Below are 16,445 nucleotides of genomic sequence, written 5' to 3'. Positions count from 1 at the left end.
GGGAACTGATTGTCCTTACCTTCAGATGAGAGAATGCGAGCATCAAAACCAATGTCCCCCGCAAATAAAGTATCAGCTGGCTGGTATCATAGGCAATGTCGCAGGCTCAGGAGATACTGGAGTCTAGGCCGGGATCTGGATACACCCGGTTCCCAGCATTCAGCTACAGTTTCTGGGATGGGTCTGTGAGGGCGAAGCTTTCTCCCTTGGAGAAAAAGTGGGGATGGGAAGTGTGGGGTGAGGAGGAGGAGGAGACCCCCAACAAGCTTCTCGTGACCGTCACTGAGAGGCAGTGCACGGCCCACAGAGGCGCAACAGATGCAACCGCGCCCAACCAGGCAAAGACCCGCAACCCCAAAGAGAAACACCAGTATTTTGTAAAAGTAAATTTAAATCTGGATTTGTGCCTTGTAGATGGTGGACAGGCTTTTGGGGAGGTGGGGGGGAGGTCTGGAAGTGAGTTACTCACTGCAGGATTCCCAACCTCTGATCTGCTCCTATAGGCATAATATTAAGTGGCTAATCCAGTTCAGTTTCTTGCCCAATGATAACCTCCCCAGGATGTTGATAGTGGGAGATTCAGTGATGCTCGTGCCAGTGAATGACAAAGAGCGATGGTCAGATTCTCTCTCATTGGAGATGATCATTGCCTGGCATTTGGATGGTATGAATGTTATTTTCCACTTGTCAGTCCAAGCCTGGATTTTGTCAAGGTCTTGCTGTATTTGGACATGAGCTGCTTCAGTATCTGTAAGGCACGAATGTTGCTGAACATTGTATAATCGTCAGCAAACATCCCCGCTTCTGAACGAACCAACCGTGAAACAGACGTCAGCCAATGACATTGCAGCAATGATATGAATTTTTTTTATATATGTGAAAAACTTTCACATTTTCCAAAATGCTCCTCTTTGTGAAAGTGGTAGAATGCTAAATTTAAACTGGGTTCATTCACTTTAGTGACATTGGATAGGCATGGAGGTAGTGAGGAGATAAAGGAATCTTCAAAGGAGGGAATTTAGGCTGGTACTCCCAGGCCTGTCCTTTAGTATCACATATTAAACCGGGGCTCCATTCTCAGATGGGTGTGAATGATCCCACTTCAGGAAGAGCGGAAGTGTTTCCCGCAGTGTCCTGGGCAATATTTCTCCCCCACCATTAACCCAGATTGGGTGGTCTTTATCACATTGCCGTTTGTGGGAGCTGGATATCTTGCATAACAACGATGGTTACACTTCTACTTCACATTCTACTTAAAAAGTTATATTTGTGCACTCATTCTATCTACAAAACCTTACTTCCAGTTGTCACGTTTCGCTAGACTTGTCTCCTTAACTTCTACTCATTACATATTCTGATAATAGGCTCTGAGTGTGTCTGGTGTAATTACACCCTCCGATCACCAGCGGCGACATGGATCCACACTTTTGCAGCTCCTACCTCCTCAGACTAAACTGCCCTGGGGCAATCCTACATTGCTGCTGAAGGAGATGTTGCTTTGACTCTGGAAATAATATCAAATCAATGTGTTGGAGAAAAATCAAGATGGAAAACACGTCTTTAAGACGGGGATTGGATCATGAGGTTGGACTCTGGTCAAATCACCAAATCATTCCTGGCTTCCTGCCCCCCCCATCCTCCCGGCGTTCCTCCACTTTGTTACAATGCCCTGGGGGTCACTTTGACCTGTATCACTCGGCGAGAAACTGACGCCAGCAAATCAGTTGCAAGTACTATACTGGCTCTTGACAAAAAATAAAATGGCACCACGTGGCCACCCCACCCACTCCAGGGGTAATGCCGAGTAGGATCAACTACTGCCCATGTACAAAGCACGACTTAAAGGAGATGTGTCACTGAATTGCGATTCCTGAGGAAGGCTCACATTTACTCTGAAGTCTCCAGGACATACCCTTGGTGACTGGGTGGTACAGTGGGCACAGTGGTTAGCACTGCTGCCTCACAGTGCCAGGGACTTGGGTTCGATTCCCAGCTTGAGTGACCGTGCAAAGTCTGCACATTCGTGCAAAGTCTGCACATTCTCCCCGTGTCTGTGTGGGTTTTCTCCGGGTGCTCCGGTTTCCACCCACAGTCTGAAAGATGTGCTGGTTAGATGCATTGGCCATGCTAAATTCTCCCTCAGTGTACCCGAACAGGTGCCGGAGTGTGGCTACTTGGGGGATTTTTCATTGTAACATCATTGCAGTGTTAATGTAACTGGCGACACTAAGTATAAACTCAAACTTTAAACGTTTAACTGTGGCAGACCCTCAATACACTTCATCTACGATCCCTGAAAAGCCTCACTGTTAGGATTGAATCTACATAATGGAGAAAAAAAGTAACTATCAGGCCCCATGTGCGTGCACCAAGGGAAGTGCTCGGTCCAATGCATGTGCAGAGGTGAAAAAAGAACTTCAGGACCCAATACAATATGCTAAAGCCAAAATCCAGGAAAAGATGCGTCCCGTAAAGGCCTAATCCAAGACAAAATCCCAGATTAAGGGGTGATCCTGGAAAATCCAGGACAGTTGGTCACTGGTGAAGCAGGAGAACACTTCTGAGAGGACTCTTGTGTGTGCGTAGAGACGATAAACAAGCAATTGATCAAAAAGGTTTTCCAAGATCATTTACTGAATGACAATCCCTCTGGTTCATTACGTGTTAAAAATTAAAACTAAATTCTCTTTACGGCCTCCAGTAACATTTATGGGACTCAGAGAATTCTACAGCACAGAAAAGGTCTGTTTGCCCCATTGCATCTGTGCCAACACATTGAGGGAATTATCCAACTAATCTCATTCCGCTGCCTATGCAACTCTATTACTTTCCAGGTATCTATCCAATTCCCTTTTGGAAATTAGCATCCTAACTGCTTCCACTGCATTTCAAATCATAACAGTCACTGCGTTAAAAAAATCCTCCCTATCCCGCCTCAGGTTTTTTTGCCACCTAGTGGGAGATGGTGGTACTGTCACTGGATTTGTAATCCAGAAGCCCATATTGATGCTCAGGGGACAACGGTTCAAATCTCAACACAGCAGCTGGCAGCATTTAAATTCAGCCAGTAACTCTGAATTTTTAAAAATTAATTCATGGGATTTGGGCGTCACTGGCTGGCCAGCATTTATTGCCCATGGGCAGTTGAGAGTCAACTACATTGCTGTGGCTCCAGATTCACATGTAGGCCAGACCAGGTAAGGGTGGCAGATTTCCTTCCCTAAAGGACACTAGTGAACCAGATAGGTTTTTCCAACAATGGTTTCATGGTCATTAATAGATTCTTAATTCCAGATTTTTTTTACTGAATTTAAATTCCACCATCTGCCGTGGCGGGATTCGAAATCAGGTCCCCAGGTGGTTAGCTGAGTTTCTGAACTAATAGTTTAGCAATAATACCACTAGACAATTGCCTCCTGAATATAGAACTACACTCAGAGACGGAGACTGCGAAGCTGTTGCTGGTTGTTGTAAAAACCTAACTGCTTCACCAATGTCCTCTGGAGAGGGAAATCTGCCATCCTCAGCTGGTCTGGCCTACCTGTGATTCCAGAGATATAATATGTGGCTGGCTCTTAATTACCCTCTTGAAATGGTTGAGCAAGTCACTCAGTTCATGGGCAACAAAATGCTGGCTTTGCCAGCGACCCCCACATCCCATGGAATAATGAAGAGAAAATGAACGGGTAGGTCAAAGAATCATAGAAACACTACAGTGCAGAAGGAGGTTATTCGGCCCATCGAGTCTGCACAGACAACAATCCCACGCAAACCCTATCCCCTGTAACCCCATGTATTTACCCTGCTAATCCTTCCAACACGAAGGGACAATTTACATGGCCAATCCACCTAATCCACTCATCTTTGGACTGCGGGAGGGTCCAGAGGAAACACACGCAGATATGGGGAGAATGTGCAAGATCCACATAGACAGTCACCCGAAACTGGAACTGAACCCGGGTCCCTGGCACTTTAAGGCAACGGTGCCAACCACTGTACCATCATGTCACCCTGCCACCAAAACCACCCAACAACATTCTTTTTTGATTGGCTCTTATTGATGCACGTCTCCTCTTCGCACCCCCCCCCTGCAATGTAACCTCCCCTCCCCCATGGGAAGTGACATCATACTTTGGAGAGTAACGAATAGGGCCTCACTGCTGACAAAGAAAAAAACCATTCATTTAATTGGAAGCTTTCTTCGGAAAGGAAATCCATTCAGGCCCACATTACAACATTCCCACATTCACAGCCACCTTAATGTGGGGGTTGTCTAAATATTTGCCTACAATTAACATCAGCCTTTCTAAAATTAAAATGAAGGATTGGTGTACTCTTAAATGAGAATCTGAACCGTCTCTGCGCGAGTGAATGAAGAGAAAGTCTCCTCCCTCTCGTCAGCCAGTTTTTTCCTGATGGGAAGTGACAGCTCATGTCCTGAATATTCTTAAATGCACAATGGAAGATCTGTTTATGGTGGTACTGATTAGGCCGCAGCACTGAATTTGGTTAAAAAGAGTATTGTTCGATCCCTGGTGACATTGTGGTCAGGCACTACAATAATTAAAGACCAGACAAATACAGTCGGATAATGGGCGCAATGTACAATAGGGACTTTCATCAGTTAACCATTCATCGAAAGGTTTTTCTTCGCTGCTGGGTAACACATCTTTGGAGATAAACCCACCGACATTGTTGTCAAAAAAAGGGGCTAACTGTCCCTCTGTGAAACAGAGACTGCCCAGGTAGGCTTTGTACTTAAACCCCGAGGCAAACTTCACTCTTAAAATGCCAGCTTTGTTCGCTGACGGACAAAAGAGTCAAAGCGGCACTGGCTGGAACCTGATCTAGAAGGCCTGAGTGCTGAGCGGTCTGCGAGAGCATTAATGCGCCGTCATGGCAACATCTTAGAGCGGAGCAAAGGAAAAGAATGCAGAACTGTAAACATCCAACTTTGTGAGATTTGCTTCTGAGATATTCAGCCACACACGATAGGTACCAAAGGCACTGCTTTTCTCCATGGACAAAAGCACAGTTAACCAGAGCAGAACTACAGGACATCACTATAAGGGATTCAGCAAAACAAAATTTATTAGGGAGTTCGGAAGAAACCTCTTTAATGAGAATGAGGAACTTGTGACCACAGGGAGTAGTTGAAGCCAATGGTACAGGCACATTTATAGGGCAGCACGGTGGCACAGTAACTAGCACTGCTGCCTCACCGCGCCAGGAACCCGGGTTCAATTCCTGGCTTGGGTTGCTGTCTGTGCGCAATATGCATTTCTTCCTGTGTCTGCTGTTCTTGTTTAGAAGGAACACTTCAACATGCAGCTAATGAAATTACAACAAAACTTGCTTCAACTTGTAAATCAAAGAAAGGGTTTAATAAAGAAACGTCATTACTCCAAACTTGGGGTCTCGCCCTGGGCCAATCCAAGCTTCCCCCAATTCGACATAGTTCCTTATTTATAGTGAATCAGCTGGTCAGCTGACTATTACATCACTCTGTAATTGGTTCCATGGTTTACTGGGTCAGCTGACTCTCACATCTTGTTCCCATTGCTCACATCACATCCAATGCAAAGTTGTTACTGGTTACATTCTAACATCTGCGTGGGTTTCCCCCGGGTGCTCCGGTTTCCTCCCATGTTCCAAAAGACGTGCTGGTGAGGTGCATTGGCCATGCTAAATTCTCCCTCAGTGTACCCAAACAGGTGTCAAAGTGTGGCACCTGGAGGATTTTCACAGTAACTTCATTGCAATGTGACTGTAAAATTAAAAATTATGAGTAAACTAGTCTCACAAGACTAGGTTAAAGTCCAACAGGTTTATTTGGAGCGGTCTGAAAACTCATGATTCCAAATAAACTTGTCGGACTTTAATCTGGTGTTTGCCCGCCCCAGTCGAAAGCCGGCACCTCCACCTCAAGAGTAAACTAGGCGAGGAACAGGGAGAAAAGAATAGATGATTGCAATGATAGGTTTAGATAAGGAAAGATGGCAGGAGGCCCAAATGGAGCATAAACACCAGCATGGATAGTTGTGTTGAACGGCCTATTTCTGTTTCCTATGGGGATAGGGATTGGGTGGGATTGTTGTTGGTGTAAGCTCAATGGGCCAAGTAGTCTCCTCCGGCTCTGTTAGTATTCTATTCCATATTATTCTATTGAATATAAATTATGTAAATAGTTATCTGGTAGGAGACAGCATGAATATTGCTGATAAAAAGGCATGTTGTCAAAGCTTTTTGTCATGACAGTTTTCCTCAGGACAATTCACAAGAATAACAATGTAAAGGGAACAATAATTTACACTGCATGAGATGAGAGAGCTGATTGGTTGGCAGGTGCACTCTGATTTGTCAAGTCATTGCCATGGAGCTTGCACCAGCTAATGGATAACTGACAGTTAACTGCCGTGCTTTGTTTAAATTCAAACCAGGCAGATTGATTGATTGCATGAGGAACGAACCACAGAATGGCTGTAGTTTATGTAACTTGCATTTATGTAGCACCGTTGATGTAGCAAACTATCCATTGGTGCTTCATAGGAGAAAGGATCAAATAAAATTTGACACTCAACTACATTCAAAGGTATTAAGAAGCATCTTAAAGGAGGAAAGAGAAACTAAAGAGGGGGAGAGGTTGAGGGAACCCCAAAGCTTAAACATGGGTAGTGGAAGACACAGCTCCCATTGAACACTGAGGGTGTATAAGGGGCCAGAACTGGAACAGCACAGAAACCTCAGAAAGTCGTCTTGCTGGAGGAGGTAACAGAGGTGGGAAGGAGATGAGGCCATCAAGAGATTTGGGAGCCAAGGAAGAGCAGTGAGATGGCTGAATGGGATGTAGTGCCGACTGGAATACAGGCAGTAGAGTTTATTTTTAATTATATCCAATCAAAAACCAAAGTGGTTCAATCAAAGTCCATTACAGATCCAAACTGACAAGAGAAGACCCACTTTTTCTGACTTGGGCTCGATCAGCAAGATCGAAGCTGATAGAACATAGAAACCTACACATCCCAGGGCACTATGGGCAATTTAGCATGGCCAATCCACCTAACCTGCACATTTTTGGACTGTGGGAGGAAACCAGAGCATCTGGAGGAAACCCATGCTGACACAGGGAGAATGTGCAAACTCCACACAGACAATGACCCAAGCTGGGAATTGAACCCAGGTCCCTGGAGCTCTGAGTCAGCAATGCTAACCACTGTGCCATCGTGCCAGCATTACATCACCTCCGTGCTTGATCTGAGCTTCATCTTAGCCAAAAGGCCTAGATGGCGGTTTTAAAAATAGCTTCAAATGAAACCTCAGTGTGACCTCATTGACTTCTATCAAGTGTAGGATCCGCAAACTACACTTGATCTAAGCCAAAAGGCAATACAAGCAGCAGAGTTTTGGGCAAGCTCTATGCTGGGTATGACTGGCACAGTCCTTGGGTGAGAGAAGGCCTAAATCTCACTTGGGAAAACTGGATCATTTATTGGAGGAGGTTGGGGAAAGTGAGCAGAAAGTTAATCTTTTTTTATTCATTCGTGGGACATGGGGGTCGCTGGCTGTCCAGCCTTTATTGCCTATCCCTCGTTACCCTTTGAGAAGGTGGTGGTGAGCTGTCTTCTTGCTGCGGTCCACGGGCTGTGGGTTGACCCCCAACGCCGTTAGGGAGGGAATTGCAGGATTTTGACCCGGTGACTGAAGGAGCGGCGATATATTTCCAAGTCAGGATGGTGAGTGGCTCATCATAGAATTTTAGAATCATAGAACCCTACAGTGCAGAAAGAGGCCCTTCAGCCCATCGAGTCTGCACCGAATACAATCCCACTCAGGCCCTACCCCCACATCCCTACATATTATACTCACTAATCCCTCTAACCTACACATTCCTGGACACTAAGGGGCAATTTCTTAGCATGGCCAATCAACCTAACCTGCACATCTTTGGACTGTGGGAGGAAATCGGAATACCCGGAGGAAACCCACACAGACACGAGGAGAATGTGCAAACTCCACACAGATAGTGACCCGAGCCGGGGATCGAACCCAGGACCCTGGAGCAGTGAAGCCCAATGGTTAAAAATGTAGGGCTCTTGTCTCAAAATTGGGTTTACTCACCCCTTACTCTGGAATTTGGAAACTTTCATGACATTGATCCTAAAAATGTTATAGCTTTAAATCTGAATCACCTCTACATAAGAACATAAGAACATAAGAAATAGGAGCAGAAGTAGGCCATCTGGCCCTTCGAGCCTGCCCCGCCATTCAATAAGATCATGGCTGATCTGTCGTGGCTCAGTTCCACTTTCCCGCCCTCTCCCCATAACCCTTAATCCCTTCTCTTATCAAAAACCCATCAACCCGCTTCTTAAAAATATTTAGCGAGGCAGCCTCCACCACTTCAACGGGCAGAGAATTCCAGAGATTCACCACCCTTTGAGTGAAGAAGTTCCTCCTCAACTCCGTTCTGAACCGCCCCCCCTTTATCTTGAGGCTGTGCCCCCTAGTCCTACTGTCTTTTTTGAGCGGGAAGAGTCTTTCCACCTCTATCCTATCCATCCCATTCATCATCTTATACGTCTCAATGAGATCTCCCCTCATTCTTCTAAACTCTAACGAGTACAAGCCTAGTTTATTCAGCCTCTCCTCATAGCTCAACCCCCTCAACTCCGGTATCAGCCTAGTAAACCTCCTCTGCACTCCCTCCAAGGCCAAAATATCCTCTCTCACTGTTCAACAACTATTCTGGGCACAGATTTTTCTCTCTCTTCCCCACCCTCCCACCACCCTGCAATTTACCAATTTGTCACAATGACCTCTGGATCATTCAAACAGTGGCTGGCAGAGCCAGTATGAGCAATGAGAGCAGCTGGCCTGCCACTAAATGAATGAATCTAACCTGACCAGGCGCAAAGACGGTGAGTAGAGTGACCGCCCGTGGACATGGCCAGATGCGATCGTTACAGAAACTGCTTTCACTGCATGTAGCAAAGTTGCCATTACCTGAAAGCAAGGAGCAAAGCTCTGTGAGCTCCACAGAGCCACTCCGCCAGCTTTTACTCGGGAATCTAATGGGGATTGCAGCAGCTGTGTGAAGGCCGCAGACATTGCGGAATTCTGGGAAGGGGTTAGGGAGGTCACGGAGCAGCGTTCGCAGACTGATTAAGTTGGGATTGGAGTGAAGGCATTGAGGAGTGGTTACAAAGGAGCTTTACTGCCCTCGACTAATGAGAAGATTGCCCTGCTGCAGTTCATCTCAGTGATTTGGTACGTGTCGCAATCGTACAGTATTTGTCAGGAGGTTGTCAGCCTGAGGAGAGCATTAGCTGGTTTCTGGCCTCACCCCAGGCCTCTGATTCCAGGTATTGTGACAATTATTGAACCATCTTGGAGAATAAAAGGTCATCGGCAGGTTGTGGTTCTAGCTGCAAGTGGTTGCCGTTGTAAAGGGAGAAAAGGAGGGGGGACTCTCCTCCGAAGATCAACTCCCCCCACCCTCACCCCTATCATCCTCCCTGAGGTGGCACAGTGGCGAAATGGTTGGCACTGCTGCCTTTGAGCGCCAGGATCCCGTGTTTGATTCCTGGCTTGGGTCACTGTCTGTGTGGAGTTTGCACATTCTCCCCATGTCTGCTTGCGTCTCCTCTGGGTGCTCCGGTTTCCTCCCACAGTCCGAAAGACATGCTGGTTAGGTGCAATGGCCACGTTAAATTCTCCCTCGGAACAGGCGCTGGAGTGTGGTGGCTAGGGGATTTTCACAGTAACTTCACTGCAATGTTAATGTAAGTCGACTTGTGACACTTTAAAATAAATAAACATTAAACTTTTGTCTCCAACACCCAATAACCCAGCAAAGAGGGTTCAGAGGATGTGTGTGTCACTCACAAGGCCAGCATTTATTGCCCATCCTCCTTGGAAAGGTAGTGATGAGCCGCCTTCTGTCTTTGTGGTGGTGAAACATCCACTGTGCCGTTAGGGAGGGAGTTCCAACATTCAGACCCAGCGACGGTGGTGCAGTTTGGATGATGTGTGAACCAGTGGGGAACTCACAAGTGGTGGCACTCCCATGCATTTGCTGATTTTGTTCTTTTAAATGGTGTGGATGTTGAAGGCAGTATCATAGGAGATCTGTCAAGTACATCTTGTAGGTGGCACACACTTCCTGCACGGTGGTAGAGGGGATGGTGTGGAGACGCCGGCATTGGACTGGGGTGGGCACTGTAAGAAGTCTCACAACACCCAGGTTAAAGTCCAATAGGCTTATTTAGAATCACGAGCTTTCGGAGCACTGCTCACCTGATGAAGGAGCAGTGCTCACAAAGCTCGTGATTCCAAATAAACCTGTCGGACTTTAACCTGGTGTTGTGAGACTTTTTACTGTGGTAGCGGGAGTAAAGGGCTGGGCATGGTGTCCAGGGTGGTGTCGAGCTTTTCAAGTGTTTTTGGAGTTGCATTCATCCAGGCAAGTGCGGAGCATTTTATCACTGACTTGTGGATGGTGCTCAGGGAACTGACTGAGAAAACCAGAACACAACGCCAGTGAAAGAGGGAAATTCAAATAGCAAAGTGCCATGGGGGTTTTCCAGTCCTTGCTAGCTGGGACAGATCAGGGAATAAAGCGACAGGCCACATTCCACAATTTACAGCGCAAGGAAGAGAAATTAATCCGTTCAAGCAATTTTCAAAACTGATAATGAATTAACACCAGGATTTCTCACAGAAACAACATTGCTGGAGAACTCGAGTATAATATCTGTCAAACTGATATTATACTTGAGCAACCAGTCCGACAGGCCAGGATGGTTCTAAGGAGATTGCTGAGGGCAAACTGACTGCCGGGGTTTCCTGTATTACCACAGTGATTACACTATTTCATTGCCTATAACGCGTCTGGGATGTCCTGAGGCTGTGATAGGTGTTCTTTGCTTTCAAGTTTCTTTGGGTCACTGAGTACATTCAAGATTGAGATTGCTAGATGTTTGGATACTGAAGGTATTAAGGTCGACGGGGACCAAGTGAAAAGGAGATGTGGAAGATCAGCCTTGATGTTCTGGGGTTTGCGGGGATGATGGGGGGGGGCGCGGTTTGAGCTGAAACTAATTCTACTCTTAACTATAACAGAAAATGCTGGAAAAACTCAGCAGGTCTGGCAGCATCTGTGGAGACAGGAGTCGAGTTAGCATTTTAAAATTATTTTTTAATCCATTCACGGGATGTCACTGGCTGGGCCAGCACTCATTGCCCATCCCTAACTGCCCTCCGTTTCAGAGCATTTGAGTGTCAAACACATTACGCATGAGAGTAAGCCAGACCGGGTAAGAATGGCAGATTTCCTTCCCTGAAGGACATGAGTGAACAGGATGGATTTTTACAACAATCAATGATGGTTTCACGGTCACTGTTAGACTTTTAATTCCAGGGTTTTTTTATTCAATTTAAATGTCACCATCTGCTATGGCAGGGTTTTGAACCCAGGTCCCCAGATCTTCTCCTGGGATCTCTGGGTTACTAGTCCAGTGACAATACCACTATGCCAAGTCCATATGACTCTTCTTCAGAATCCTGTTCGAATACCACTTAGCAATTCAACAAATTGCACTTTTGGGATATTCCAGACATGCTTTGGAATAGTGATTCTGATTAGTGGTGTGATTATTGAGGTAACTGACTGAACGAGTTGCCAGGTAAGGACATGATTAATTGGCTGTACCATAATCTTTGGCTAGAATCGAATATCATAAAATCCCTACAGTACAGAAGGAGTCCATGCGGCCCACTGAGTCTCCTACCCCCATTAACCCTAGCTAATACCGCTGACCCTAAGGAGCAATTTAGCATGGTCAATCCACCTATCCTGCACATGTTCCGAGTGTGGGATAAAACCAGAGCACCCTGAGGAAACCCACGCAGACAACGTGCAGACTCCACACAGACAGTGACCCGAGGCCAGAATCGAACCTGGGGCCCTGGCGCTGTGAGGCAGCAGTGCTAACCATTGTGCCACCCAATCGAGCAAGGCCCCGTCAGGCTCGAAGTGCACACTAAAGTAAATGGCGATTATAATATGGATTGGGACTCTCAGTGCTTTGAGGAATTAGGAGAACAAAATAATGAAATCACAAAGCTTGGGAAACAGGCACACAAACAAACCTATATGTACGCGCATCAGATTCAAGTACAAAGCGAAACGGAATCAGCGGATGATTTCAAGAGTGATGAGGGAAAATTGCTGAACCTTCACAGGTTTCCTTCAAGCCATTCTAAACTTCAAGAGTTGACTAAGTGGAGTTTGAGTGAGTGCTCGGAACAGGATGCCCGGAGGCTGACTGCAGCCAAAGAGTTAGTGCTGAGACGGCAGGTAGAGATCTGTAAAGGGACTGTTAATGAGGAATCCTTCAAGCAGTGGATTAATGTCACAAGGTGTATTCCGCAGACACAACTTCCCAGTGATAATTACTGTGCTAAAGAAAGTCTCTGAAACTGCACAAAGACTGCAAGACCAACCACCAAAGGTTTTTTTAAAATATGGACTGAAGGCATCTGGGACACCCATTTCACTGGAATCGGTTCAATTTGTCTTAGGAAATTTTGCAGTTCCTGTTAAAAGCCATTTGGTGCTGAGAAATCAGATACAAAGCTTTGTTTTAAAATGTTAAAAATGTGGACTGTGTCACTTGATTACTGGCTCCAAATCAGGTAATGGGTTCAAGTCCCACACTGTTGAGATGTGGAGATGCCAGTGTTGGACTTGGGTAAGCACAGTAAGAGGTCTCACAACACCAGGTTAAAGTCCAACAGGTTTATTTGGTACCGCAGGCTTCAGAGTGCAGCTTTCAGGAGAACAGTGACCAGGACACCACACAACCCTACCACAGCAATCTCTACAAGATGTGCCAGATCACTGACACGGATTCCATCGTCTTTCGTGAGAACACCATCCACCAGGTACACGGTACATACTCCTGCGACTCAGCTAACCTGATACGCTGCAGGAAAGGATGTCCCGACACATGGTACATTGGGGAGTCCATGTTGACACTACGACAATAGATGAATGAACAGCGCTTGACAATCACCAGGCAGGAGTGTTCCCTTCCAGTCACGGAATACTTCAGCAGTCACGGGCATTCAGCCTCTGATCTTCGGGTAAGCGTTCTCCAAGACAGCTTTCACAACACCCAACAACATAGAATTACTGCGCAGAAACTTACAGCCAAATTCCACACGCATGAAGACGGCTTCAACTGGTATCTTGGATTCATGTCACACTATCTGTAACTCCCATGACTTGCCTGGGCTTGCAAACTCTCACTAACTGTCCTGGCTGGAGACAATACGCATCTCTTTAACCTGTGCTTAACCCTCTCTCCACTCACACTGTCTGTACCTTTAAGACCTGATTACCTGTAAAGATTCGCATTCCAACCATTATCTTGTAAATTGAGTTTGTGTCTATGTATGCCCTGTTTATGGACACAGCTCCTCACCAATCTGATGAAGAAGCAGCGCTCCGAAAGCTTGTGCTACCAAATAAACCTGCTGGACTTTAACCTGGTGTTGTGAGACTTCTTAAAGGAGATATGACGAGCTAAATCCATGAGGTGTGTCCTTTAAGTACCTTGCAGCACACCACCCCACCTTCCCAAGCTTTCCCATCTCCCCTGCCCCACAGGATCTCTCTGACTTTCCTGACAGGCCTAACTGTTCTTGTAGGCCTCTGGCCTGTGAAACAGGCTTCCTGTCTGAAAGGTCTCCAACCGCCTCTGGCGGGAACCCCAATCCAAGGCTCCGGTTCGCTCCCATAGTCCAAAAGACGTGCGAGTTAGGTGGATTGGCCATGCCAAATTGCCCATAGTGGCAGGGGGACTAGCTAGGGTAAGTGCACGGGGTTATGGGGATAGGGCCTGAGTGGGATTGTGGTTGGTGCAGACTCAATGGGCCAAATGGCCTCCTTCTGCACTGTCAGGATTCTACAATTATGAGCATGTCCGAGAGCAGGCGGATGGAACTGCCACTATGTAGGAGTAACAGCCACAAAATCTGAGGCCAGGGACAGTGATGACGTGTGGCTGGTTCTGGCAGGGTTGCTTATGTTCTTATGCTCTTAGAAGACAATACAATTGGCTTTAATTTGTCAGTTACAAATGATCTGTCCAGTGTTCCTCTGGTCAAAACTGTAAGGAAAATATTTTCATTCAGCTGGCTCTGCGGAATCACTAACTGTGATGTTACCTCTCCTGCTTCCAGGAAAGTTGTATTCTCTGAAACAACAGGCACGGTGGCACAGTGGTTAGCATTGCTGCCTCACAGCACCAGGGACCCTGGTTCAATTCCAGCCTCGAATCACTGTCTGTGTGGAAAATTCTGTCTGTCTGCACATTCTCCCCATGTCTGCGTGGGTTTCTTCCAGATGCTCCGGTTTCCTCCCACATGCTGATGATGTGTGGGTGAGGTTAATTGGCCTGGTTAAATTTCCCCTCAGTGTCAGGGGGATTAGCAGGGTAAATATGTGGGGTTACGGGGATAGGGCCTGGGTGGGATTGCCGTTGGTGCAGACTCAATGGGCCAAATGGCCTCATTCTGCACTGCAGCGATTCAGTGATTCTAAAATGCTGGAAAATCTCAGCAGGTCTGACAGTGGCTGTGGAGAGAGAATAGAATCAATGTTTCAAGTCTGGATGACTTGGGCAGTAAATGTTGGCCTAATCCGTGACGCCAATGACCAGAGAATGAATTTTTAAAACACCACAAGCATTATGTGCTATTTCCAGGCCTCTCTCCACAAGCTTTAATGTTTTCACACACATTAAACATAACAGTAACTGTCTTCACTTCACTGCGATAATGTAAATACTCAAACTTATCACTCAACACCAGGGGGAACTGGATGGTGCAATCTGTCACTAAATTGAATATATTGTTCGGGTAGGACACAGAGTGACAGAAGTGTGACACCGGGTGCAGCAGGGGATGATCTGAGGTTGGCTGAAGCATGTTGTTCCGACAGACTGTGGCAGTAGTTTTGCGCGAGGGGCCCCCTTTTGCAAATGTCGCCATTGGCTACACTGCCTCTGGGAATGGAATTCCACCGTTCCGCAATCGCTCTGATCTCCGCATTAATTTAAGAAATGGTGCCAAGGCACTGGAGAGTGAGCAGGAAAGATCTGCAAGGACGATACCAGAACTGAGAGGATTTACATCACAGGAAAGAATAAACTGACGGGACCTCTTTTCTCTACAAAAATGAAGGATGAGGGGTGACCTAATAGCGGTCTTCAAAATTATGAAGGGATTTGATTGGGTAGATGTAGCGGAGCTGTGTCCCACTTTGTGGGAATGATGTAAACCAAAGGTCATAAGTATACAGTCAAAGAAAGATCAAAGAAAATTACAGCACAGAAACAGGCCCTTCGGCCCTCCAAGCCTGTACTGACCATGCTGCCCAACTGAACTAAAACCCCCTACCCTTCCGGGGGCCATATCCCTCTATTCCCATCCTATTCATGTATTTGTCAAGACACCCCTTAAAAGTCACTATTGTATCTGCGACCGCTACCACCCCCAGCAGCGAGTTCCAGGCACCCACCAGCCTCTGTGTAAAAAAACTTGCTTTGTGCATCTCCTTCAAACCTTGACCCTCGCACCTTAAACCTATGCCGCCCCCCCAAGTGATTGACTCTTCCACCTTGGGAAAAAGCTTATGATCTTGTACACTTCTAGCAGGTTGCCCCTCACTGATGAATTGGATAGGACATTCAGGAGAAAATGCTTTACCCAAACACTGGGAGTCACCACCTCCAAGAGTAGTTAAAGCGAACAGCATAGATTCACTGAAGTAGAAATTAAATAAGCAAAGAAAGGAGAAAGAATTAGAAAGATGTGCTGATGAGTTAGACAAAGAGGGGTGGAAAGAGGCTCGTGTGGAGCATAAATAGACCAGTTGGACTGAACAGCCTGGTTCTGTGCTGCAAATGCTACGTAATTCTATGGATCCATTTTCTGATAGACCCCTTTCCAATACCGATACCCTCCCAGGCACAATGTTTCCTCAACTCCAAAGAAGAAAATGGTTTATGTTCTGTCAGGTTCGCACAGCACACAAAAAGTGGGAAAATATGGAAATTTGATGATAAAAACGCCACTGAGTTCTGGGGGTTCCTCGGGTATCCCGGAAGATTCAGCTTCTCCAGTTTAATAACCTGTGGAGTAGCTGGGGGGAGGGGTCACCTCAGCAAACACCCAAGCTGGGAATGTCTGTTGCCAACATGGTTCCTCTTGATAGCTTTTACCCCAAACCGTGTCAAGTGCGAGATTCACGACGCAAGGTCCAATTTTATAACTGAGAAGAGATCAAGCCATTTGATCAGCTCCATCATCATCGAGCTGTAAAGCACTGAGAGAAGTTATCAATCCACTGTGCCTGTAGCTCTCTGAACGAGCTAACC

At 46.4% G+C, this 16,445-nt stretch overlaps 1 protein-coding gene across 5 annotated transcripts in view; it reads right to left on the bottom strand.

Moving 5' to 3' along the window:
- ccdc85ca (coiled-coil domain containing 85C, a) overlaps nucleotides 1-16,445 on the bottom strand; it is a 216,484-nt gene that overhangs the window by 41,830 nt on the left and 158,209 nt on the right. The gene's annotated exons all lie outside the window — the stretch shown is intronic.

The sequence above is a fragment of the Carcharhinus amblyrhynchos genome, chromosome 14, assembly GCF_965287045.1.
Source record: "Carcharhinus amblyrhynchos chromosome 14, sCarAmb.v2.hapA, whole genome shotgun sequence".
NCBI lineage: Eukaryota > Metazoa > Chordata > Chondrichthyes > Carcharhiniformes > Carcharhinidae > Carcharhinus > Carcharhinus amblyrhynchos.
Note: the sequence above shows the minus strand (reverse complement) of the source record. Positions and strands in the feature narration are given on the sequence as shown.